Here is a 24,565-nt window from a genome sequence, read left to right on the forward strand (position 1 = left end):
CCCACAAAAGCAGGGCTCAGCCTGAGGGTTCAGCAGGGACACACTACTCACCCCTGCCATAGGAGCTGGGCTTTTGTGCAGCATCCAGGGTAGGAGTTGGTGAAGTCGTCCCTGCAGACACATCTGTAACACAACAGCCACAGAAGCTTCTGTCACCTGGTCCTGACCAGTCAGTCAAACATTTCGCCTTGGTGGGACAGTGAGAACATACCTGCAGAATGCTCGGAGGGCTTCACAACTTCAGAGCGCCAGGCTAATGCAGAATCATTCCCAGCATCCCAGTCTGGAAGCAAACCAAGATGAGAACTGTTTCCATTGTGTGCTAGGGCTGGCTCTGGCCCTGGGCTGGCGGCAGGGCTCCCGCTCGGGGCTGCTCCTGTGCCTTGGGCCTCTGGGCACTCAGGGCCAGCTCCTCAGCAGCTGCAGCGCCAGGGACCTTGCTGCACCAGTCCCGTTTCCCCGGGGCTCTGAACCAGCTCCAGAGGCCTGGAAGCCGAGGCACCTCCAGCTTTGGCTGCTGCCGGGCCGGGCAAGGGCAGGCCCTGGGGGAAGAGCTGCTGCCACACAGCCCCGGCCAGGGCTGAGCCCGGCACAGCAATTACCTGCTGTGCCTGTGCCCGTGTCTGGCATTGCCTTCCTTCCTGCAGCTGGGGCTCGCACCGAAGATGGAGTGCTTCCTTCAAGAAATGCCAACTTCCACTGAAGCATTATGTCCATCTCTTGACAAAGGAAGGGAGACAGCTGCATCAGATGGAGCTGTTCCCCACTTGGGCGGTGGCATCAGAGGTAATATTTGTGAAATTTATGGAGCAGGAAAATGGCCAGATTACAGTGGCATGATGTGAGCACTTCCACCTCCAAACAGACACCCTTTTCCTAATCTGCAGGGCTGGATATAGTGGGGGATCTCAGGGTGTGTTACAGTTTGGGCTGCCTGTCAGCTGATGCCAAATGCCTTCCGGCAGAGGCTGGGCAGAAGCTGCAGCCAGGCCAGGCTGGGAAACAGCCCTGCAGGATGTGAAAGCAGCAGCGGGGCAGCGAGGCTGCCATGGATCCCTTCGCGCTGTGCCGGGCACGGCATGTCCAGATGTGCAGCCAAAGACCCCGGCTGCTGAGTCCCAGGGGAAGCATGAGAGAAATGCACCCACCTTCTCTTGTCTGCAGGGGTGCCTTCAGCTCTTGCCTAATCTGTTTGGATGGTTGCAGGGACATCTTATCTGTTGTATCTTGGACTTTCCCTGTTGGAGTACCTTAGAGAAAAATATTTCCAATTCCCAGGAATGGATCCTACAAAAGCAAGGCTCAGCCTCTGAGGTGAGCAGGGACACACTACTCACCACTGTGATGGGAGCTGGGCTTGCGTATAGCATCCAAGGTAGGAGCTGGAGAAGCTGGAGAAGTCCTCCCTGTAGATACATCTGTAACACAACAGCCACAGAAGCTTCTGTCACCTGGTTCCTGCCCGCTTGTCTACAATTCTTCCTTGGTGGCACACTGAGAACATACCTGCAGGAGGCTCCAAGGGCTTCAAAACTTTATTCATCCAAGCTGATGGAGAAGCCTTCCCAGCAACTTCATCTAGAATGGAGCACAGATGAGAACACTTTCCAGGGTGTGCTGGGATCCCGTTTTGCCACAGGAAACTGGGCACTGCAAGGGGGTCGGCTAAGGCCGTGGGAGCCAGATGTGAATAGACATGGCCAAAGGTGCACAGGGGCCTGGGGAGCTCTGGGCTGGCTCCTGGTCACTCTCCACACCCTTTCCCTGCCCTCAGCAACATCCCAGGGAGGAGTGGCTGGAGCAGCACAGGGCCCTGGGGCTCTCTCCCTCAGACACAGAGGAAATCCTCCCTAAAGCCCTGGGGCAAACTGCAGCAGGCAGTGCCACAGCTATGCCTCCCTACCTCCCTCCTACACTCCCTCCTGCCCTCCTTCTGTGGGGACACCCCCCAGATCCCAAGGGCAAACAGCCAGGCCCTCTCAGGACACACTGGAGCCTTGCTCTCCCCCTCTGTCCTTTCCCCACCGTGGGCACCCCATGCAGTCGCTGCCAGGTTTCAGGACATGTCTCCCAAGGAGGGACCCCAGCAGGACTGCTCAGGACCCGAGTGCCCTGAGCCTGCTCGGGATAATTCCCCTGGGCTGTGCCGCTCTAGTCCAGGCTGTGCCCGCACTGCCAAGCAGCAGAGAGGGCAGCTCAAGCCTCAGCAGGGCTCAGGCCCAGAGGCACAGCAATTACCTCCTGTATCTGTGCCTGGCATGGCCTCGCTTCCTGCAGCCGAGGCTGGCACAGAACCACTGCTTCCTCTGGGAAATGCTTCCTTCTGCACAGGCTCTCCTTTCATTTCTGGAAAATGGAAAAGAGACAGCTGGATCAGATGGAAACATTCCTCACTGGGAATGGGGAAGGGGACAATTTCAGGAGGCATCACTTGTGAAAGGAATGGATAAGGATCAGAAAACACCCAGGATTTTGGGACAACCCAAGGCTGCTTCCTTCCCCAAAGAGCCCCAACATCTGATCTGCCTGGACACCAGGAAGTGCAGGGGATCTGAGGGTGGGCATGTCCGGTGGTCCAGTTTGGGCTGTCTGTCAGCTGATGCCAAATGCCTTCCTGCAGAGGCTGGGCAGAAGCTGCAGCCAGGCCAGGCTGGGAAACAGCCCTGCAGGGCGTGAAAGCAGCAGCGGGGCAGCGAGGCTGCCATGGATCCCTTCCAGCTGTGCCAGGCACGGCGTGTCTAGATGTGCAGCCAAAGTCTTCCCCAGCTGCTGAGACCCAGGGGAAGAATGAGGGAAATGCACCCACCTTGTCTTCTCTGCAGACGTTCCTTCAGCATTTGCCACATGATTTCTAATGGGTCCTGGAATTTCTTGCCTGCCATGTCTTTGGTTTCTCCTGTCGGAGGACCTTAAGAGAAAGTAGTTCCATTTCCCAGGAATGGATCCCACAAAAGCAGGGCTCAGCCTGTGGGGTCAGCAGGGACACACTACTCACCCCTGCCATGGGAGCTGGGTTGGGGCCAAGCATCCAGCCCTGGAGCTGGAGAAGTCCTCCCTGCAGACACACCTGTAACTCAACAGCCACAGAAGCTTCTGCCATCTCTGCTGATCTGCACGGGCACCACTGAGCCGCAGCAGCGGTGAGGGGATCGTGCAGGGCGCGGGCACAGACGTGCATGGTTCTGTGCTGGCACCTGCAGCGCTGCCTCCCTGGCCCAGCTTTGGGCTCTGAGCTGGCAGCTCTCCCAGGGGAAAGGCCTTGACCTACCCTCAGCATCTCCCAGAGCCTCAGTCCTGGATGTGGGGCCTTCACCCACAGGTACAGCTGCAAAGAAAGGCAGGACAGAAGAGCTCCTGTGGCACTGCAGGAGATCCTCAGGCTGCCCACAAGGCTCAGCCCCGGGGCACAGCCCTGGGCCCGGCCCCTTCCCTCTCTGCTCTTCTCTGTGACTGCACAGAGCACACGGAAGCACACACTGGCACAGCACACGGGAGGAAGATTGAAAGCTAAATGCTCCTTCCTCCCACTGACAGTGATCCTGTGGGAGCCCGCAGGCCTCCAGAAGGGAGCAGGGCAAGGTTTCCAGATTCTTTTAATCTTAAGATTTTGTTAAGGGAAATGGTTTATAAGTGAGCTTCTGTTGCACTGACCCTTATTATTCACTAAGGAAAGGCAGAATGAAAACTTGCCTCCAGCATCCTCCAGGAACTTCAAACCATCATTCATCAGGACGTCCTGAAAACCCATGTCACGATTCCAGGCTAGAAGGGAGCAGAGACCAGAACCATTTCCATGGTGTGCTGGGATCCCCTTCTGCCACAGGGAACTGGGCAACGCAGGGGTGTTGGGTAAGGCTGTGGGAGCCAGATGTGAATGGACATGGCCAAAGGTGCACAGGGGCCTGGGGAGCTCTGGGCTGGCTCCTGCTCACTCTCCAACTTCTTTGCAGGCCCTTTGCAACATCTCTGGAGGGGTGGCTGGAGTAGCCCAGGGCCCGTGGGGTCTCTCTCCCTCCCACAGAGGAAACCCTCCCAAAAGCCCTGGGCAAAACCATCCCCAGCGCTTCCCAGGGAGCCGGGAGCGCTGTCCCGGGAAAGGGCAGCCAGGCTGCCGGCTCACCTGCTCGCCGCGCTTGCAGCGGAGCAGCCTGGGCAGCCCTGGCAGGCAGGGCCACGGCCAGGAGCAGCAGGAGTAGGAGGCGCAGAGCAAGGGCCATGGTGCCTTGTCCTCCGCCAGTCCCGCAGCTCTTGCTGCCACCGCTGTCCCGACACCGCTGTCCCAACGTCAGCACCGCTGCTGCCACCGCCGCTGCTGCCGCAACAGTTGTGCTCAGGGACTGACTGCTGGCTCCTTGTGCTGCTCTGCAACCACGGGGCTCTGGCACCTCTGGCACCTCTGTGACCTCAGGGCCTGCTGAGAGCTCAGCCTGCTGTGACCCCAGAGCCCTGCTGTGACCTCATGGCCTCAGCTCTACCCCCAGAGTGTGCGCCCGTCCGCATGAATGGACTGCCCTGATTGTAAATGTTTTGCTTCATCAAAGGGCCATTGCTTAGCAAAACCTTTCTTTTGCCTGCTGACATTGCTGGTCAGGCTGCGTCCCTCAAGATGCTCTTATTGTTGCAGTTCAAATTTATTTTATTGATTTCATTTTAAGTGTTGTTTAAGGGCTCTGTTATCCCCCATTTTTTTTCCTGACTTGGTTCACCTGTGGGTTTTACCCTCCCTCCAAACTGTCCCTCGTGCCCTTCCCCACCCCTTGTTCCAGCTCTTTCCCTGCCTGTCAAGGCAACCCAGCCCCTTGGTTCCCAAACCTTTGGGCCAATCCCTGACTGCAACTCCCCTTTGGAATTCCCCTACTCCTGGGAGCCCCATTGGCCCTTGTGACCCATCCTCTCCACCCTCCTACCCCAACTGGCCCCAGACACTTGATGTAAGCCCCTCACTCCTCTCCTGAGCATTCCCTATTGGTTCATTGTTTGCATCCACCCCATGACTTGTATGTGTACAAAACCCCTTGGGCAGTACAGCTAGGGGCTTTTCATCCTGTTCTCTTCACCTGGACTAAGGTGTTCCTTGTGGAACCTGAAGACGGGACGCCTCCTCCTTTCTCCTGTGCCTCGTCCCTGTCGTGGCTTGTGTCTGGCACTGGAGAGCAAGTGGCACTACAGGTTCTGCCTCTGGTAAATCCCCATAGCGAGGCAGTTCCCGACTCCTGCCGTAGTGCCGGAGTTCTAAGAGCTAGCCCAGGTTCCAGCACTCACTTCACTAATGTACCGAATGCCCCTTCTTCAGAGCCTGCTCTGGTGCTCTGCCATCTCACACAGCCGAGTGTGATTCACATACTGCAGCCCAGAGTTAGGTTGTTGCAACATTGAAATGGGTGTGGTTGGCAGGATGGCTGGGCATAAATCACTACAGAACTAAAGCAAATGCGTGCACGGTCCCAGGCTGGACTTGAATAGACACAGGACTTGTGGAAAGATGAGGACAAGATAGCAGAGAAAAATGGAAAAACCAGCTGAAAAGGAGGATATGCGAAAGGAGTTATTTGTGCACATTTGGGGGTATATTTTTCTTGGGTGCAAAGCAAAATGAAAAGCTCCTAAATGCCCAAAAGATGAGAACTGTGTGTGGTAAATAGATATCATTCATGCTGACAAATTTGAAAGAGTAATCAATATTAATAAAGTAATTAATATTTGGAAATAATAAAACAGTTAAAGGTGTAATGCCAAGCAAGAAAGGGAGAGGAGGGTTTATCCCTCTCCCTACAGGTCTCCTGCAGATGTTCAGAAGAGGAGGAAGCAAGAGATAACTATGATTAAATTTAGTGGAAGAGAGGAGAATTTGGTTGGACACCAGGAAAATGTTGATTATATGAGATCCACTGCTTTAATGTTAGAACACAGTATTGGCTTATACTGTAGCAGCTTGGTGCGCATGTGTAATCCAAAAGGTGAACTACAGGACATGGAGGAAGAGGAGAGGCCTTCCTCAAAGAAGATCCCCAAACAGTGGTACAACTTACTTAAAGAAGTGTGGAGCATGCGTGGTAAAGGTGATGATGAGGGCAGTGATACAAGCGTGATGAATTGAAAATGGGAGGAGATGGTAATGACATACAGCATAAAAAGGGGAATTTTGGCTTGACACGCTAGTACGTGAGGTGACGGGGGTCCAAAAGCCCTGCACTCCGTACCCCACGCATACCCCGCATGGTTATTTTTGCTTATACGCTATTATCAGGACCAAATTATTCGTTACTTCCAGCAAATGATACTGTCAATATTTTGAATGTATTCAATTGTATATATATTAAGCTACATAATTCAAATTGCTGTTTCGTTTCATTTTGTTTGGTTGTTTTTGTGGCTTCTTTTAAAATTGGATAATTGGGCAAATATAACATGTGGAATGTCCTCCACAGCAGAGTGTCAGACCTCTGGATCTTTTTAAACAATTTTATCAAGGTGGAACTGTGGCAGCTTCAGCTGGTGCCTCTGGAGGACCTTGAACAAAGAACCCCTGAGCTTTTCTACCCTCCCAGGTGAAGTGTGATAGTCTGGGGTCTTGCTGCTGTGTCCAAGTGCCGGGCCACTGGCTGGCACCACAGGTCCCCAGACCCTCTGCTGAGGCATCCCTCTCCTAGAGTCACGTTTACTCTGTCACATTTGGCTTTTCTCTCTGATCCACCGCCAGGACCAAAGATCACACGGTCGTGAGGATGTAAAAATGCCTGTTCCTTCTGTAACATTGCTGTTGTGTGACAGCCGTGCAGGCAGAGCAGGCAGCTGTAGGGACACTGACTCATTTCCCTGGTGCCAGCCGTGCTGCATCCATCGAGCTGCTGGGTCTTGGTGCTCGCTGGGACGTGGCCCGGCCCGGCACCACGGGAATTAGGAAGGGTCTTGAAGGAATCCCCACACGTTAAAGCAGACGATTTAGCCTGGGATTTTAAGTTGTTTCTCAGTTAACCTTGTAAAAGGCCAGAACAAGTCTCCTATGAATTCTGTCCCTGTCAAGTTCAGTTCCGCCGCGAAAGCCCCTCAGCATTCTCAGGGCAGTGGCAGGAGCCGGGTGCTGGCCCGGAGCCCCGCTGGCCGGGGAGAGCACGGCCCAGAGCGAGCTCCTGCTGCCCGGGATGGCCACAGGCCCGGGGGAGCCGGGCGGGCAACGCCAGGGCCCTGTCCAGGGCTCCTGGGGCTCCTCTGGCATCTGTTCCGTCCCCTTGGGCGCTGAGCGGTGCCCGTCCCACGGGGCTGTCTGTGCCTGGCCCCAAAAGAGGCAGGGTCGGGGCTGTGGCCCCTGGGCTGGTGGTGCCGACTGCCCGGCGCTCAGCACCGCCCGTGCCGTGCCGGTGCAGCGTGACCCGGCGGGGCAGCTCCGGCTCGGCGCCTCGCCACCGCCATCCCGGCACGGCGGCTGGCCCTGGGCCGCGGCAGCCCCGAGCCGCACGGGCCCGGGAGGGACTGCCGGAGGTCCCCGTCCCCTGCGTGCCTCAGCAGACACTCCAGCCCCACTGTGTACAGCAGGAGGGACACAAAGCACCTGCACGCTTACGGGAGTCCACAGCCCTTTCTACATGTGAAATGAGACCCCAGGACCCCGACATGTGCCTCAGGAGAGATCCCAGCACCCTGCACACCTTGGGAGAGATCCCAAACCCTCTACATGCCTCACACAGGATTCCAAATCCCTTGCATGACTTGAAGTGGACCCCATTGCCCTCCCTGCCTCAGAGGAAACCTAAAATATCCCTGGGTGTGTCACAAGGGGCCCCACCCCGTCGTGCACCTTACGGGGGACTCCAAAGCCCCCACGTGCCCTACAGGGAAGTCCAGGCCAGCTATGCCGAGTGTTTTGACCTGGAAATCAAGTCTGGTTGCACCTGGGTTGTTGTGTCTCTGGGGCTGCTCACCAGCCCTGTCGGACCCTGAGGCTACACAGCCCTTCCCTTCCCTTCCCTTCCCTTCCCTTCCCTTCCCTTCCCTTCCCTTCCCTTCCCTTCCCTTCCCTTCCCTTCCCTTCCCTTCCCTTCCCTTCCCTTCCCTTCCCTTCCCTTCCCTTCCCTTCCCTTCCCTTCCCACCGCTGGTCACAGTGAAGCCATATGCAGAATAAATAGACTCCACTGTCGCCCTGGTTTTTAATGTTCTGTCCTGGATTAGGGTCACTCTGGGAGAAAACCTCCAAAGGGGCCCCCCAGAAAGCAACCCCACATGGCCCCTTCCCCCCAGCAGTTCGGGTAGGATTCCTTGCAGAGAAGTGGAAAGAACCTGTTTATTTGACAGGCAAAACACCCCCAGCACACAAAATGAACAATACCAGATGACAATGCTTTCACCCATCTGAAAAGGATGACAAATTCAGAAAGTCTTTCCTGGCAGTGGTGGCTCTGCTGTCGCTCCCTCCGGCGCTGGGGATAGCTGCTGCAGGCCACAGGATGCAAACTCTCGGTGTTTCCCAGGTCCCAGTCTGGAGCAGGTGTGAGTGGTTTCAAAAAGGGAAAGGAAAAACAGTCCAGGGAAAAATCTGTACTGCTTAGCTAAACTGACTAACAAGCAGAAGCCAAAAAGCAAAAGCAAAGCAGGAGCACAGCAGAAGCAAGAGCAAAGCAAGCAACAGCAAGCAAAGCAAAAAGCAAAAGCTGCATTATGAACTGAGCTGTCTGTCTGTCCTGCCAGCCGTGGGGGAGCAGGCTGATAACAAACCAAAACAAACCTTGCTCTTCAGGGCCAGTCGTGAAGGCACAGTACGTAATATCCAGCATTAACAGAACACACGATTGGGGATGCAAGCATCATAACCTCACCCTAGGACAAGTTTTTCTAAACCTTCTGATGTTTACATTCTTGTAACAAACTTTCTCACACACGTTATGCAAATAACGTATTGTTATGCATTCTTTTCTGCAGGAGGAGAAATTTGATGGACTGTTGGTTTGTCCAGTGTCATTGGAGAAGTGGCACTTTCACCCTCCAATCCACTGTCACTTTTGGAAATCTGTAAATGTTGGAGTCAGAAATTCAACTGCCCCCTTTTTTACCTTGGAGAGATGCGTGTCTGCGTTGTTACATTTCATGTCCTGTAGCGCCACTCCACAAACTGATGTAGTTATGAAGTGGGGATGCGTGTCAGGGCCTGGCACAGGTGAGATGGCTCTCGTGAAAACTTGTGCCCCGAGCCCTGGTCCGAGCCACATCTTTGTTCACAAACCTGTTCCATATGCAATGAATTACACAATCTCTTCATGCACATTCAACCCCTGGCCCCGCCTGTCCTCCCCTCCCATGGCAATGAGATCCACGCCCTTCTGGGCACGCGTTGTTTCCTGTGGTGGTCACACTGGGGTCTTTGGTGGTCTCTGAGGCCGAAGGCTGTGGTCTTGCTCATGACTGAACTTTTGAACTTTTCTCCTTTGTGCGTGCACTGTGGTCCCCTGGTGCTTATCTGAGTACGTCTGTTGGTTTGGATCAGCTTGGAGACAGAGGAGCTCCTTAGTCTAGCCTTCCTGCATTCCCTGGTCTTCTCCTGGTGTTATGAGTAAAAAAGTTATCTGTAGCTATGATATTTTATTAAAAATCCTTTCCTAGGATTTTTCCCCTCCTGAGGAGCTGAGGGCCCCAGGAAAGAAATGTAAACAATAACTATCTGCTGCTGTGGAATGCAACAGGTGCATCTTCCATTGGTCCATGTGGATTGGTTTCACTTGATGACCAATCACAGCCAACTGTGTTGAGCCTGTGAGCAGTCACAAGATTTTTGTTATGCATTCCATTCTATTCTTCTTCTTTGTAGCCTTCTGGTCATTTTTTCCTCTCTGTTCTTTTAGTATAGTTTTAATGTAGTATTTTAATAGAATATATAATAAATCAGCCTTCTGAAATGGAGTCAAGCCTCGTGTCTCCACAGCTGGGGTGTTCGCCCCAACAAATTATCCATTTTTTTTAAGGCTGCAAAGTTAAACCGGTTGGGCCAGTTGTTGAGAGTTGAAGGGTTGACTATTTGTTGTTGATAGCTTCATGTTGCAATCACCTCTTGTTAATAGTTTTTCTTCAATTACCTGTTAATGGTTAGAAATCAAGCGCAGCTGTCCCCCTGCTGCTTCCCAGGAGCCTGCAGGTAGCAGGAGGAGGTGACATCAGAGCTAGTATGCAGATGAGAATGCATTTCACCAAATTTTGCAATTTTCCAGGAAAAAAAACCCTAAAACCAAGAAGCCAACATGGAATTATGAAACCTAAGTAAGGTCTAAAGGTGAGGAACTTAATCCAGTACCTGCTAAGATCCTTTTTACTCCTCACCCTAACCTGAAAGGATGTCAGCTAGGAAGAGGACCTGGAATGTTAGACCAAAAAAGCGGAATTCCCACTACTCCCTCGAGGACGGAAGCCCCAGCTCTGCCTGCATACCAGCGGGCACAGCTGCATCATCCTCCTCCTCCGTGCCACTCCTGGGAGCAGCGGGAGTGCGGGCGACCTGTCGTTTCTCCCCAACCTGAGCTGAATTTTTTAAATAAAGGCATTAAAAAGGAGAAAGATCTCCTGCCCTATTTATTATGCTAGGGTCTCGTCCAGGAGATCCACACCTGAAGAGGACACCAGGACTGGGACGGCCGCCCGCCCTGGACCTGCAGGACAGCTGGCTCTCAGGATCAGAGAAGATCGGCTTGGGACAGTGAGAGGGAGCAGCGCCGGACTGGTGAGAGTATCCGGCGGCAGGAGAGGGAGGCGAGCGAGTGTGTGTGAGTGAGACGAGGGCCGGCAGCTCGGGCCCTCGAAGCGAGTGAGGACCCCTCAGTACCGCGGTTCCGCACCCCCGCCAGGGGGCCGGCCGGGAACAGGGGGAAGCGAGTGGAATTGGTGATTGAGGCGCCTCCAAAGGGGTAAAGAGGACCCCCCTCCGGGCGTGCGGAGGAAATAGTATGTGAGTGGCACGCATCCCAAAAGCCCTGATACAGGTCCTAATGAAAGAAGTTACGCAATTTAGAAAATCAGGCAGTTTTGTTATTAAGTCCTGACGACGGAAGTCAAAGCACAAGGTCTGGCAGAGGAAGCCTATCCCGAGTTTTTTAAAGCTCTGGTAATGTAAGTCCTGACAGGGGAAAGTCAGGCAAACTAAAAATCAGGCCATACTTTTGTTTTAAGTCCTGACAAGGGACGTCAGGCAAATTCAGAAGTCCTGAGTAGGATTTGGGCAAGTCCAAAAGTCCTGTAGGCAAACGAAGTCCTGACGAAAGGAGGTCAGGCAAACTCAGCCTCAGAGGCCAGGGTCTTGAGGTTTTTTTTGTTGAGTCTTGGCAAAGGAGGCCGAGGTCTCAACAAAGTCCTGACGAAAAGGGTCAGGCATATTGGAGTTTCGGCAGAGGAGGCTGGGACTTCACAAATAGGATTTACTTTTGAGCTGCCTGTCAGTAGCAGAAGCACCTTTGTAATTTTTGAGGCCCGAAAAAATGGAAGGGTGTAATAGTAAGGAAAGTGGCCAGAGACTGATGAATATAACTCCCCATATTCCCCTAGGTGAACTGTTAGAGAGATGGGACTCTATAGAGGCCACAGAGGGCTTAGATAAATTTAAGATGATTCACTACTGTTCAGAAGCGTGGCCAGAATTGGATGTGCAAGGTGGATGGCTCTGGTGTGGGACAAAAGACAAGTGGATGTGTCAACAGCTGAGTCAGTGTGTGACAGCTCGAGAGGATACTGATCCCCAGCAATTATTATATGTAGCTTGTTGGTTAAAGAGTGCTTTCGAGGATGAAGGAGTGCGAATTTGTAAGGTGCAGAGGACAAAAGAGGGGAATGAAGGAGGGGATGCTGGAATTAAAGAGATTAGTAAAAGGTGGCACCCCCTGGACTACTTGCCTCCTGATGCCCCTCCACCTTAGAACCCTCTCCTTCGGGCACCTCAAATAGCAGATCCGTCTCTTCCCCCGGCGGCCATGGGGGCCATTCCCTCACCACCCCCTTCGACTCCTTTAGCTGCTTCTGCACCCCCACTAGTGCCTCCTTCAGCTGCTGCACGCTCCACCCCTTCTCCAGCTCCACTTAACATGCACTCAAGCTCTTCTCCCCCTCCTACTGCTGTCCCTCCACCTCCTCCTAACTGGGAGACAAATGCCTCCTTACCTGGTAACCCCTTATCACCAGATACAGCTGTTGGCCTACAGCAGGTCCAGGTTAATGCTAATAGCCCTCAAATGAGTAATTTTGTGTCTGAAGATGGGCCACACTGCGGTACCCGATCCATGACCTCCAAGGTAGAGAGACTTTTTCCCCTTAGAGAAGTTCCTATGGGAGGAGTAGCAGGAGGTGTTGGTTTTGTGAATGCTCCTCTAACTGCTTCTGAGGTGAGAGGATTCAAGAGGGAGTTAGGGAATTTAGTTGAAGACCCTGTGGGTATTGCAAACCAAGTGGATCAATTCTTAGGTCTAAATATCTGCACTTGGGGGAAATGAATTCCATTCTAAATATATTATTTTCCCCAGAAGAGTTCCGAATTATTAGAGGTGCTAGCATAAGAATTTGGGACAAAGATAATCATCCAGGGCCCCAAGTGCCATCAGGTGCAGAAAAATTGCCACTAGTGGATCCCAATTGGAACCCTAATCAGGAGGAAGGAAGCAAGGAAGGCCATGATAGAGTACAGGTCTTTGATAATCAGGGGGAATCAGAGAATCAGTTCCCAATGCAACTAATACAAAATTAGCATTCAAGAGTGCACAAGAGAAGGATGAAACTCCTGCTACTTGGCTTAATTGCCTAAAGCAGAACTTCCAGTTGTACTCCAGAACAGACCCGGACACCAAGGAGGGTCAGGCACTACTAAAGGTCCAATTTCTTACTACATCTTGGCCTGATAAACAGAGAAAACTGGAAAAGATTGAAGATTGGCCAGAGAAGGACATTAATGAGTTATTGAAAGAAGCATTGAAGGTATATTTAAGGAGGCAAGAAGAAAAAGCAAAGGCCAAGGCTAGTATCATGGTCGCTATAGCTAGAGGAAATGTGGGGGGCAAGCAACTCTATCCTACAATCCAAGGTAACAAAAGAGTGGGAGAGTCCACCACCAGGAGCAGGCAAGGAAACGCCAGTACTGTCAGGGACAGGAGGAATGGAGAGGCCTCAAGCCCCTTTGAGCGAAAGGCGCTGCTGGTACTGTGGAGCAACTGGACCCCCAAAACTGTTCAGCCTAAAGTTGTGAAACCGTGGCTAGCTGATCAGGAGAGCAAAGGAAGCAGCTTTAGAACCAGGGGATCCGGTAGAAGTTTTTAAAGCAGAAACCATGCCTGAGGAGGGAGGAAGATAAGAACCTATATTTAGTAAAAAAAAAAGTAAAGGCTATAAAAGATTTAAAGTTGCACCAAGGGCAGCGAGGGGAGTGGTTAAGATCAGATGGACGGGTGTTTCTAAACAAAGCACTTGCTGGGACAGTGCTAACAGGACCACATAATTTAACTCACTGAGGAGTCCAAGGACTATGTGATCATTTCCTAAGAAATAACTTGTGCATAAGTGTATATGACCTAGCAAAAGCAATTAGAAAAGGCTGTTTAATTTGCCAAAAAGTGAACCAGAAGGTTATGAAAAAGGTAGCAGCTGGAGGGAGGGAATTGACTCTCAGGCCTTTCCAGAGCATAGAGATGGATTTCACTAAGATGCCCCCAGAGTAAGGATAGAAGCATCTACTGGTTATAGTAGATCATCTCACCCATTGGGTAGAAGCCTTCCCGACAAAAAAGGAAACAGCCCAGGTTGTGGCAAGGGTAATCTTGGAGAACATCATCCCCAGATATGGAATGGTGAATACCATAGACTCAGACCGAGGTCCACATTTTGTGGCCCAAACATTGCAAAATATAATTGAAGTTTTAGGAATAAAATGGAGATTACATACTCCGTGGCACCCCCAGAGTTCTGGGAGGATGGAAGGGATGAACAAAACTCTCAAAAATTAGTATTAACTAAACTGATCGAAGAAACAAAAATGAATTGGCTAAAGTGTTTGCCCCTAATGCTTTTGCGCATCAGAACAAGACCCCGGTCTGATATAGGGATTTCACCCTATGAAATGATGCTTGGACTGCCATTCTTGTTAACACCCTGTAGCACAGGAGACTATTTGGAAGAAGAAGCAGCTACCAGAAAATATTTAGAAGTCATTGGAAGAACCCTGGAAGGACTTAGAAAAAGAGGATACCTCCCCCAAACCTCCCCTCTTGACAGAAAAGCACGTAACATTAACCCAGGAGATTGGGTTTTGAAATAATCCTGCAATAGTAGACCATTAATGCCTAAATTTGAAGGCCCCTTTCAGGTACTCCTCATCGCTAATTCAGCTGTGCGGACCAGAGAAAAGGCTTGGACCCACATCACGAGAATTAAAGGACCAGTCCCACCCGCCAGCATTGGACAAGATTGGTCAGTGTTTCCCTCTGGTATTGGATCAGATTCCACACCACCCTCACCCCCTAACTCAGGACAGGATTCAGCCACATCAGGAGTTAATTCAGCTGAGTATACCATTGTAAAAGGACCAAAAGACTTAAAGTTGACACTCAAAAGGAAGAGCCAAAAAGACTGATGAACTGCATAAGAAAAGAGTTTAGAATCATAACATATCCTAAAGTGTTTTAAGAGATTTGTAAAAGTTAAAAATTGTTAATAGGTAATTCTGGTGAAGTCCTCCCAACTTAGTACCAAAGACTGAGGGTTAATCTTCTGCAGAGTACTCCCCTAAGAGAGACCAAATCAGTAAGGACAGATCAAGAGAGGTTTAACCAGGGAAGCAAATAGAAGAGACTCTAAAGAGCTTGGGAACTTCTCCTTAGTAAAATCCCCAAGAAGCAAGGCCGGGTGGGCAGGCTGTGCAAGATGACCCATACCGGACTCTTGGGAAGGGTAGTAATAATGGCTTTCATTGCTCGTGGTGCTCTGGGGAGCCCAAGAGAGCCGTGCAGTGAGTACTACCAACCCCTCTGTGAGGAAGAAGAAGTAAGTTCTTTGTTGAGAGTCCACACCAATTTAAGCCGTAATTGTGTTAACCTCTCCCAGTTGATCTTTTATCAAGAGAATGAGAAAATCTATTGGATGGCCCGGAACACCGCCACCTCTAGGCAGCAACTCCTGGCAGAGCACCCTGTAGAAGAGGCCTGGTGGTACTTTGAACATGATGCTACTGAAGCAAGCCTGGTAAATCTGGTCAGAGGAAAAGAAATAGTAAAAGCAAGAAGAGAACAAGACCATTTAGCAACACCCCCAAGTAAAAATCTAATAAGAGAAGAATGTATGTTAAGGAAAGGAAGGGGTACAGTACGCCAGTAGGAAGAATGGCTTGTAAAAGGTATTTAGCAGTAAAAGACTCTGCTACGCGGTGGATCCCAAGAGATCCAAATAGAATTTGGCCTGTTAAGAAAAAAGAGAACAAGTGCATTTACAATAAAACATATAGACTTTATGAGTATGATAAAAAAGAGATAAACCTCTTTTGGAGAATGAAAGAAATTTCTAAATATTGGGAGGGCCCAACAGAAACTAATCATACATTTCGGGAGACCCCTAAACACCTGTTTTGGATCTATGCTACTACAGCATCCACTAAATTGCCAAGAGACTGGTCTGGCAGTTGCATCATTAGGATTATAAAACAAGCTTTCTTTATATTACCCAAAGAATCTGGATCAAGTTGAACAGTTCCTATATACAGCGATTTAAGAAAAACCAAATGGAAGAAGCAATATATAGTAAACAAAATTATGAAGCTACAAGCAGTATTAGAGATAATATCTAATCAGACCGCATTAGCTCTTAATCATATTAATGACCAACTCACCTAAACCAAAACAGTAATTTATCAAATCAAATTAGTTGTAGCAGTCGTTTGAAGCATCTTAAACGAAATAAGAAAACTAGCATATGTAAGAAATCAAGAAAGGACTCCTGCACTGGATTCCACTTGTGGGATAACCCATGGACTTTCAAAAGAGGTTGGAAAACTAAAGCCTTCTTCACAGTGTGTACACATGTTAGTTTGCTCTTCTTATTTCCCTGCTTATTTAAAATAGTGACATCTGCCGTACAGAATAACCTACGGATCTCTAAAGAAATTAACCTGAAAAAAACCAAAAAAAGGAATGAAATTGAGTAACTATGATCACCAAAGTGCTCAGGAATTTTATAATCAATATAAAAATTATAAGAAATTCTATGCTAATGAGCCAAAAATTGCAAGTTGATGCAAGCTTAAGCTTCAGCCTGATCAAAGAAAAAACAGGAAGAAACAATGTGTTTCTACTGTTATGTGTAAAAAAGTTGTCCTTTTTTTTTAAGGCTGCAAAGTTAAACAGGTAGGGCCAGTTGTTGTGAGTTGAAGTTTTGACTGTTTGTTGTTGGTAGCTTCACATTGCAATCACCTCTTGTTAATAGTTTTTCTTCAATTACCTGTTAATGGTTAGAAATCAAGCGCAATTGTCCCCCTGCTGATTCACCTGAGCCTGCAGGTAGCAGGGTGGGGGGGATGACACCAGAGCTAGTATGCAGATGAGAATGCATTTCACCAAATTTTGCAATTTTCCAGGAAAAAAACCCTAAAAACAATGAGCCAACATGGAACTAAGAAACCTAAGTAATGTCCAAAGGTGAGGAACTTAATCCAGTATCTGCTAAGATCCTTTTTACTTTTCACCCTAACCTGAAAGGATGTCAGCTAGGAAGAGGACCTGGAATGTTAGACCAAAAAAGTGGAATTCCCACTACTCCCTCGAGGACGGAAGCCCCAGCTCTGCCTGCATACCAGCGGTCACAGCTGCATCATCCTCCTCCTCCGTGCCACTCCTGGGAGCAGTGGGGTGCGGGTGACCTGTCCTTTCTCCCCAACCTGAGCTGAATGTTTTTAATAAAGGCATTAAAAAGGAGAAAGATCTCCTGCCCTATTTAGTACGCTGGTATTGTCCTTCATAGCAAGAAGCTTCAGAAATTTGCATTTTCCTATGCCCTTTGTACCATGGCAGAGGTTTCTTAAGTAAAAGGTTAAAATTCAACACATAATTCTACAATTTAAAATTTAAATGCTTAGTCCATATTGCTAACTTAATTGAACCCCCCAAAACCTCCATTTCAACAGCAGCCCCTGCCTGGCTTCTGCCTGCCCACACCGTGGGCATCCACGGCTCCTCCTGGGCATGGAGCTCAGTCAGTGCTGGTGCGGGGTGGGCTTTGCTGCTGCTGCCACCTGGACACTGGGGTGACCGCTTGTCCTGGGTTGCAGTGTAAAGATGTATTCTAATGCCATCCTGAAGAGCTGCTGAAACCAGGAGGGGCATTGTTTCTTCCTTATCTCCTGTTAATGGGCCCATCAATGTCTTGCCACATGACTCAGAGATAACTCCCTCCCAGAGCCATTTCTGTTTCATGGCTAATCAAGGACCCACAGCATGAGGCAGAATGATATCAGCCCACTGTGAGATGCTCTGCCCATGGGGGAGGAGCTAAGCATCCCCAGCTGGATATAATCTGGGTTTTGGGACACAACAAGCAGTCTCTCCACTGGATTCCCAGAGGAACCGCCGCCCTTACCCACTGCTTTTCCAGAGGATGAGAGCTACCAGATTGTTTCGACAGGATCACCACTTCCACAAGTCCATTTCATCTGGACTGCTACCACCACCCTAACTAGCAGGGTGTCAGGCTGTATTCTGACCCTGTCAGTGGTTTTTCTTTTGTATTATTGCATGTATTTTAGTTTTTTTTCCCGTTTCCTAATAAATTGTATTTCTGACTTGGAGCCTCTCACTGGTTTTGCTTTCAAACTAGGACACAAATCCATCTCTTTATTTCAACACAGGAATGGGCCATTGCCTACCCTGCAAGCGGGAGTTGGAGGGGGGGGGGAGGGTGGGGTGGGGTGGGGTGGGGTGTCACCTTCAGTATTGCCTAGAGGGCAAGGCCAGGGGGCTCAGGGGCAGGGGAAGGGATGTGTTGGTCTGAGGAGGTGCTGGAAGGTGCTGGGCTGGTCCTGGGGTCCCTAGCGGAACTCGGGTTGGCTGGGATGGGACAGACTGAGATAAAAAAAAGGAATGAAGGCAGCTTGGGGAGGCCAATGGGGAGAGCAGGTGGCAGTGGGATCTACGGGGCAATAAGAGGCTTCCTTGTCGACGGTTGTTCTGGGGTCCTCTTCACAGAACACTTGAGAGGGCTGTCCAGGCCGTTACTGCTGCTGGAGAAGCTGCTCACGCTGTCGGTGTGAGGTGCAGCCACTGTCTTCCAACTCCTGTCCCAAGGCGCTCCTGTGCAGAGAGGAGGTGGCTGAGGCCCCAGCTGCCAGTGGCACACAGGGACCCTCGTGCACAGCAGGGCCCAGAGCTGGCAAGGCTCCCCAGCACGGCTGGAGCTGCTGGCACAGCTGGGCCCCACTGGACAGCTGCCCCTCAAGGCCCCGGCCAGCAGGGCACGGCTCTGGGCAGGGTCCCTGGCCAGGAGCGGGCCCCAGAGCGCCTCTGCCTTTCAAGGGCAATCTCGGCCCTGCTCTTTCTCCTCCCCACCTCCCTCTGCCTCTGCCCCGTGCCCCTGGGGCTGCTCTTGGCCAGGCAGCCTCAGTGGGAGCCAGCTCTGGCTGCAGCCCCAGCGGGGCCCCCAGGACAAGGCCCAGCAATTGAGAGGCCAATGGAAGCACTGGGCAGCAGCAGAACCCTCAGCAGAGTTATTTGGACAATCATGGACTGGCCACAACCCCACTGCAGTCTCAATGGGAATGTTCCCTGACCACGTTAGACTTTCAAAAGAAGCTGTTTGAGGGGGAGAGCAAGAAAACACTCACTGTTTTCTCTTCCAGGAATACCCGATTCCAAAGCAGCCCAACATGAAGACAAGCTCCAAAGAAAGCACGCCTCCCAGTAACCCTAGCCAGCAGACTGTTCCCTGACAGAAACCCCTTCCGAGGCCATCCTGGGCATCGGTAACAGGTCTTGTGGTGCCGGCTGCATCTGTGGGAGCGATGGGGAGCGTGAGCCCGTGCTGTGCTGCACTGCTGAGCTGGCAGCACGGTGGATACGGGCAGGACGTTCTCTGTTTCCCCCAGAGCTGGGGCCTGCAGGCACCTTGCCGGCCCTTGGCACAGGCTGTGCCAGCCAAGAAAGCCCAGCAGGCCGGGAGGAGAGCCCGGGGGCAGCGCAGCTGCTTGGGCAGTGGCTGCTGCCAGGGACACGGGCCAAAGCCATCCCTGAGCAGCCAATGCCAGCCCTGGCCCTCCCTGCCCCGTGACAGCTCCCCCAGCCCCAGGGGACAGGCTCAGGCCCTGTCAGGACCCAGCGCAGCCCCTGCCCAGTCGGGAGCCAGGGCTGGCTCTGGCCCTGGGCTGGCGGCAGGGCTCCCGCTCGGGGCTGCTCCTGTGCCTTGGGCCTCTGGGCACTCAGGGCCAGCTCCGCAGCAGCTGCAGCGCCAGGGACGTTGCTGCACCAGTCCCGTTTCCCCGGGGCTCTGAACCAGCTCCAGAGGCCTGGAAGCCCAGGCGCCTCCAGCTTTGGCTGCTGCCGGGCCGGGCAAGGGCAGGCCCTGGGGGAAGAGCTGCTGCCACACAGCCCCGGCCAGGGCTGAGCCCGGCACAGCAATTACCTGCTGTGCCTGTGCCCGTGTCTGGCATCGCCTTCCTTCCCGCAGCAGGGGCTGCCAATGAGCCACTGCTTCTCCCTGAGTGTTCCTCCTCCTGAACAGCCTTTTGGTCCATCACTTGAAAAAGGAAAAAAGGGACAACTGGATCAAATGGAAATATTCCCCACTGGGGAGGTGGCACCTTCAGGAGGCAATGCTTGTCTAAGTCACAGGTAAAGATCACGAAAAAGCCCAGGTAATTGGGGCTGGGCCAGTGCACTCCCTTGTGCAAACAGCTGCACCGCCTGATCTTCTCAGAGACTGGGAAATGGCAGGGGATCTCAGGCCCACAGTAGAGTTGGGGCACCCTGTCAGCTAATGCCAAATTCCATCCTGCAGAGGCTGGGGAGGAATTGCAGCCAGGCCAGGCTGGGAAACAGCCCTGCAGGATGTGAAAGCAGCAGCAGGGCAGCGAGGCTGCCATGGATCCCTTCACGCTGTGCCGGGCACGGCGTGTCCAGATGTGCAGCCAAAGCCCCCGGCTGCTGAGTCCCAGGGGAAGCATGAAGGAAAGGCACCCACCTTGTCCTCCGGGTGCTTCCTTCTGTGTTTGTCTCAGGAATTCATCTGAGTCATGAGACTTTTTGGCTGCAGTATCTTGGGTCTTTCCTTTTGGAGGACCTTAAGAGAAAGTAGTTCCATTTCCCAGGAATGCATCCCACAAAAGCGGGGCTCAGCCTGTGGGGTCAGCAGGGACACACTACTCACCCCTGCCACGGGAGCTGGGTTGCGGCCAAGCATCCAGCCCTGGAGCTTGAGAAGTCCTCCCTGCAGACACACCTGTAACTCAACAGCCACAGAAGCTTCTGCCATCTCTGCTGATCTGCACGGGCACCACTGAGCCGCAGCAGCCGTGAGGGGATCGTGCAGGGCGCGGGCACACACGTGCATGGTTCTGTGCTGGCACCTGCAGCGCTGCCTCCCTGGCCCAGCTTTGGGCTCTGAGCTGGCAGCTCTCCCAGGGGAAAGGCCTTGACCTACCCTCAGCATCTCCCAGAGCCTCAGTCCTGGATGTGGGGCCTTCACCGGCAGGTTCAGCTGCAAAGAAAGGCAGGACAGAAGAGCTCCTGTGGCACTGCAGGAGATCCTCAGGCTGCCCACAAGGCTCAGCCCCGGGGCACAGCCCTGGGCCCGGCCCCTTCCCTCTCTGCTCTTCTCTGTGACTGCACAGAGCACACGGAAGGACACACTGGCACAGCACACGGGAGGAGGACTGAAAGATCAATGCTCCTTCCTCCCACTGACAGTGATCCTGTGGGATCCCTCAGGGATCCAGAAGGGAGCAGGGAAATATTCTCAGAATCCTTCAGCCCTTACATAATGTTAAGGGAAATGCTTTATAAATGAGCTTTTGTTGCATTGATCCTGATTATTCACTCAGGAAAGGCAGAATGAAAACTTGCCTCCAGCATCCTCCAGGAACTTCAAACCATCCTTCATCAGGACTTCCTGAAAACCCATGTCACGATTCCAGTCTAAAAAGGAGCAGAGATCAGAACCATATCTGTGGCATTCTGGGATCCCCTAATGCTACAGGGAAAAAGGCATTGCAAGGGGGTCGGCTAAGGCTATGGGACCCAGATGGGAATGGACATGGCCAAAGGTGCACAGGGGCCTGGGGAGCTCTGGGCTGGCTCCTGATCACTCTCCACACTCTTTCCCTGCCCTCAGCAACATCCCTGGGAGGGGTGGCTGGAGTAGCCCAGGGCCCTGGGGCTCTCTCCCTCAAACTCACAGAAAATCCTCCCTAAAGCCCTGGGGCAAACTGCAGCAGGCAGTGCCACAGCTATCCCTCCCTCCTACACTCCCTCCTGCCCTCCTTCTGCTGGGACAGCTCCCAGATCCCAAGGGCAAACAGCCAGGCTCTCTCAGGACACACTGGAGCCTTGCTCTCCCCCTCTGTCCTTTCCCCACCATGGGCACCCCATGCAGTCACTGCCAGGTTTCAGGACATGTCTCCCAAGGAGGGACCCCAGCAGGACTGCTCAGGATCCAAGTGCCCTGAGCCTGCTCGGGATAATTCCCCTGGGCTGTGCCGCTCTAGTCCAGGCTGTGTCCACACTGCCAAGCAGCAGAGAGGGCAGCTCAAGCCTCAGCAGGGCTCAGGCCCAGAGGCACAGCAATTACCTCCTGTGTCTGTGCCTGGCATGGCCTCCCTTCCTGCAGCCGAGGCTGGCACGGAACCACTGCTTCCTCCGCTTCCTCCGGGAAATGCTTCCATCTGCACAGGCTCTCCTTTGATTTCTGGAGAATGGTAAAGAGACAGCTGGATCAGATGGAAACATTCCTCACTGGGAATGGGGAAGGTGAGGCATCACTTGTGAAAGGAATGGATAAGGATCAGAAAACACCCAGGATTTTGGGACAACCCAAGGCTGCTTCCTTCCTCAAACAGCCCCAACATCTGATCTGCCTGGACATCAGGAAATTGCAGGGGATCTGAGGGTGGGCATGGCCTGTGGTGCAATTGGGGCTGCCTGTCAGCTGATGCCAAATGCCTTCCTGCAGAGGCTGGGCAGAAGCTGCAGCCAGGCCAGGCTGGGAAACAGCCCTGCAGGGCGTGAAAGCAGCAGCGGGGCAGCGAGGCTGCCATGGATCCCTTCCCGCTGTGCCGGGCACGGCGTGTCCAGATGTGCAGCCAAAGCCCCCGGCTGCTGAGTCCCAGGGGCAGCATGAGGGAAATGCACCCACCTTGTCTTCTCTGCAGACATTCCTTCAGCATTTGCCACATGATTTCTAATGGGTCCTGGAATTTCTTGCCGGCCATGTCTTTGGTTTCTCCTGTCGTAGGACCTTAAGAGAAAGTAGTTCCATTTCCCAGGAATGGACCCCACAAAAGCAGGGCTCAGCCTGAGGGTTCAGCAGGGACACACTACTCACCCCTGCCATAGGAGCTGGGCTTTTGTGCAGCATCCAGGGTAGGAGTTGGTGAAGTCGTCCCTGCAGACACATCTGTAACACAACAGCCACAGAAGCTTCTGTCACCTGGTCCTGACCAGTCAGTCAAACATTTCGCCTTGGTGGGACAGTGAGAACATACCTGCAGAATGCTCGGAGGGCTTCACAACTTCAGAGCGCCAGGCTAATGCAGAATCATTCCCAGCATCCCAGTCTGGAAGCAAATCAAGATGAGAACTGTTTCCATTGTGTGCTAGGGCTGGCTCTGGCCCTGGGCTGGCGGCAGGGCTCCCGCTCGGGGCTGCTCCTGTGCCTTGGGCCTCTGGGCACTCAGGGCCAGCTCCTCAGCAGCTGCAGCGCCAGGGACCTTGCTGCACCAGTCCCGTTTCCCCGGGGCTCTGAACCAGCTCCAGAGGCCTGGAAGCCGAGGCACCTCCAGCTTTGGCTGCTGCAGGGCCGGGCAAGGGCAGGCCCTGGGGGAAGAGCTGCTGCCACACAGCCCCGGCCAGGGCTGAGCCCGGCACAGCAATTACCTGCTGTGCCTGTGCCCGTGTCTGGCATTGCCTTCCTTCCTGCAGCTGGGGCTCGCACCGAAGATGGAGTGCTTCCTTCAAGAAATGCCAACTTCCACTGAAGCATTATGTCCATCTCTTGACAAAGGAAGGGAGACAGCTGCATCAGATGGAGCTGTTCCCCACTTGGGCGGTGGCATCAGAGGTAATATTTGTGAAATTTATGGAGCAGGAAAATGGCCAGATTACAGTGGCATGATGTGAGCACTTCCACCTCCAAACAGACACCCTTTTCCTAATCTGCAGGGCTGGATATAGTGGGGGATCTCAGGGTGTGTTACAGTTTGGGCTGCCTGTCAGCTGATGCCAAATGCCTTCCGGCAGAGGCTGGGCAGAAGCTGCAGCCAGGCCAGGCTGGGAAACAGCCCTGCAGGATGTGAAAGCAGCAGCGGGGCAGCGAGGCTGCCATGGATCCCTTCCCACTGTGCCAGGCATGGCGTGTCCAGATGTGCAGCCAAAGCCCCTGGCTGCTGAGTCCCAGGGGAAGCATGAGAGAAATGCACCCACCTTCTCTTGTCTGCAGGGGTGCCTTCAGCTCTTGCCTAATCTGTTTGGATGGTTGCAGGGACATCTTATCTGTTGTATCTTGGACTTTCCCTGTTGGAGTACCTTAGAGAAAAATATTTCCAATTCCCAGGAATGGATCCTACAAAAGCAAGGCTCAGCCTCTGAGGTCAGCAGGGACACACTACTCACCACTGTGATGGGAGCTGGGCTTGCGTATAGCATCCAAGGTAGGAGCTGGAGAAGCTGGAGAAGTCCTCCCTGTAGATACATCTGTAACACAACAGCCACAGAAGCTTCTGTCACCTGGTTCCTGCCCGCTTGTCTACAATTCTTCCTTGGTGGCACACTGAGAACATACCTGCAGGAGGCTCCAAGGGCTTCAAAACTTTATTCATCCAAGCTGATGGAGAAGCCTTCCCAGCAACTTCATCTAGAATGGAGCACAGATGAGAACACTTTCCAGGGTGTGCTGGGATCCCGTTTTGCCACAGGAAACTGGGCACTGCAAGGGGGTCGGCTAAGGCCGTGGGAGCCAGATGTGAATAGACATGGCCAAAGGTGCACAGGGGCCTGGGGAGCTCTGGGCTGGCTCCTGGTCACTCTCCACACCCTTTCCCTGCCCTCAGCAACATCCCAGGGAGGAGTGGCTGGAGCAGCACAGGGCCCTGGGGCTCTCTCCCTCAGACACAGAGGAAATCCTCCCTAAAGCCCTGGGGCAAACTGCAGCAGGCAGTGCCACAGCTATGCCTCCCTACCTCCCTCCTACACTCCCTCCTGCCCTCCTTCTGTGGGGACACCCCCCAGATCCCAAGGGCAACAAGCCAGGCCCTCTCAGGACACACTGGAGCCTTGCTCTCCCCCTCTGTCCTTTCCCCACCGTGGGCACCCCATGCAGTCACTGCCAGGTTTCAGGACATGTCTCCCAAGGAGGGACCCCAGCAGGACT

The 24,565-nt window shown here is 52.7% G+C and overlaps 1 long non-coding RNA gene across 2 annotated transcripts; it reads right to left on the reverse strand.

Annotated features, from left to right (window-relative positions):
* Positions 1–3,703: 3,703 nt before the first annotated feature.
* Positions 3,704–22,436, reverse strand: LOC135293110 (uncharacterized). Of its 2 annotated transcripts, none has more exons than XR_010355249.1 (3): positions 22,334–22,436; positions 21,770–21,886; positions 3,704–3,762 (listed from the first exon to the last, which is right to left on the reverse strand). It is a non-coding gene; the product is annotated as an uncharacterized LOC135293110 (long non-coding RNA). The 2 variants fall into 2 exon arrangements; XR_010355248.1 differs by lacking the exon at positions 3,704–3,762 and adding an exon at positions 21,060–21,117.
* Positions 22,437–24,565: the final 2,129 nt, after the last annotated feature.

This window comes from Passer domesticus, unplaced genomic scaffold, assembly GCF_036417665.1.
Source record: "Passer domesticus isolate bPasDom1 unplaced genomic scaffold, bPasDom1.hap1 HAP1_SCAFFOLD_71, whole genome shotgun sequence".
In the NCBI taxonomy this organism is placed as follows: Eukaryota; Metazoa; Chordata; class Aves; order Passeriformes; family Passeridae; genus Passer; species Passer domesticus.